Source organism: Protopterus annectens, chromosome 2.part0, assembly GCF_019279795.1.
Source record: "Protopterus annectens isolate FY-2018-M chromosome 2.part0, PAN1.0, whole genome shotgun sequence".
NCBI classification, from domain to species: Eukaryota; Metazoa; Chordata; order Ceratodontiformes; family Protopteridae; genus Protopterus; species Protopterus annectens.
The window spans coordinates 1,250,191,680-1,250,194,179 of NC_056728.1; positions in this window are offsets into that span (position 1 = coordinate 1,250,191,680).

Consider the following 2,500-nt stretch of genomic DNA (forward strand, 5'->3'; position numbering starts at 1 on the left):
AAAATATTCCTTTACAAAAGGGGAAAAGAACAATTTTGTTGAGGAATAAAGCAGTTATGCCAATATTAAATAGCCATTCAAAGGAATGTTTTCAATATTAAAACACAAATATCAGAACAGACATATTACAATAGTAAATATGTGCTGTATATCAGAAATTGTAGAAAGATTTGCAAACAAATACTTAGGGATATTACTAGATAATAGGAATGGAAAATTTATTTCAGGAGGGGATTTTAAATGTATTTTAAATGAGGAAAATACTAGTGCAAACAGTGATAGTGGGCCTTCACCTTTAGCTAAAAGCATTAAAAATGGGCTGTTAAATTTTAAACTATTAAATGGCTTTGCTGAACCTGAATATCTAGTTGTATAAATTATTCTTATTTCTTTATGACATATGCACACATATCTATATTTATTTTGATCTAAGTTCCAAAATTAATTGTATTAAAATAAATTGGCATCCCTATTCTGATCACAATGTCATCAATTTTAAATTGTTAGCATTCACAAAATAATAATAATTAATGAAATGTTATCTTGTATAATAGATATGGAATTTAAAGATTTAATAAAGAAAGAAAGAAACTGAGCTAAATAATAATGAAATGTAATTATACTATTTATTTATTTTTCTTTAAAGTATGCCTAAGTGACAAATTCTTAGTATATTAATAAATACAAGCATGGAATACAGGCTTGATTAAAGTACAGGGAGATTTAAGTACTGATAAGGCAAAAGTTTAAAATGAGAAGTTATCATCTTAGACTTAGTTAAGGGTATAAACAAAAAATACCAAGGAATGTAAAGTACTAATAACTGTAAAAAACTTAAAATTGCAATCATAGTCCATGACCCTAAAAATATGCACAGATTTGCAACTAGAGCCAAGATTGTTTCTAGGAATAATCAATTAAAATATGTTTAGTTTCCAAGAAGCAGAAAGGCATTAGCAGATACTGAAGATATGTCAGATAAACTCAAAAGACATTATGAAAATAATAAAGAAGAAAGAGGAAAACTATTTATATCCCCTTTTGTGATAAAGTGTGTACAAACGAAAATATTAAATCTATCTCAAAACCAAGAACTATTCAAGAAACTAGCCAACAAATAAATGAACACTTTAAAAACTGATTATTAAAGGAGATGTATTTCCTCTCAGTTTTTTACTGAAGCTAAAAAATTGAGGCTTAAATGTATACGATATGTGTCTGCAACAGAAAATATGCTGTGGTTTTATGCTGCAAGACTGATCATGCTCCCTTCCCAGTCCATGAGGTGCCAATTCCTCCTTACAGTGACAAAGTTCAGCACTACAAAACTAGATGTTACCACCTTCTGAAAGATGGAAAAAATACTTTTCATTTTACGATTCTCTTTATGAGATTACAGTGAAATTCTCTTGGTGTCAAAAGTCAGCAACAATTAATATACCGCGACTTATCAGTTCTCTATATCACAATGTATGGTTATCTATAAGGATCTTCTTCTGCTTCTATATAAAATTGTAATGGAGAGCAAGCTGGGATTCTTCTAGTGAAATAAGATTAAACTAACTGTCTTTTAAAAGCTAACCCTAGATTCCATTCTTGTGTGACTGAACAAGACTTGACTGTCTTCTACTTGCTCTGTATCATTTGCAGTCATTTTCAAATATGCAAAAATTAGAAAGGTAAATCCCAATGTCATTGGACAGCATATAAATGTAAATATGGGATGCTAACCCAACAAGCCCAGACATTTGCACATAACCTCAACACAGACCATGCAACTTCTTGAATTATGCAAACGTGCTGATCATTTGCTGTAAACATACTGAATATTTAGAATAATGCAGCACTGGAATGTGTTTCATAGAAAAATGTCATAACTGTTCAATTCCAATAATGGCTAAAATAGTTTATCATATTCTTTTCTTTTCTGTACAAACCCCCTCAATACAGTTTGTAAATTCATTTCTGGTATAAATGACACATCTAAGAATATTAAGAAATCTAGTTACTTAACATGTTTTGCTCACTACAAAAATGCGTATTACTTATGCATCAGTATGTGAACTGACAGACTGAATAATATCATTTTTCCTACTTATTTTAATTTCTTTACCAGCAAGCTTGATGCTGATAAAATGTTGTACTTATAGCTAACAGCAGATAATGGTTCATTTGTTAGAGAGACAAATAATGGTCACTGAGAACATGCAAATGCCACACTGAAGCCAGGTTTTGAACCTTCTAATTATCCCTTGTAGAAACCAAATTGCTTTGAGTCTTTTACCAACAAAGCCACAATAGCTTTCCAAATTCTTTATCTAAGTTACAGTCACAAGCTGTTGCTTACCTCATGCTAATTGCATTATATCCAGAAAATGCTGAAAGATGATCTCCAAAATATACTGATAGAAAATATTCTACACAGCATGCATATATATATATATATATATATATATATATATATATATATATATATATATTTATACATATATATATATAT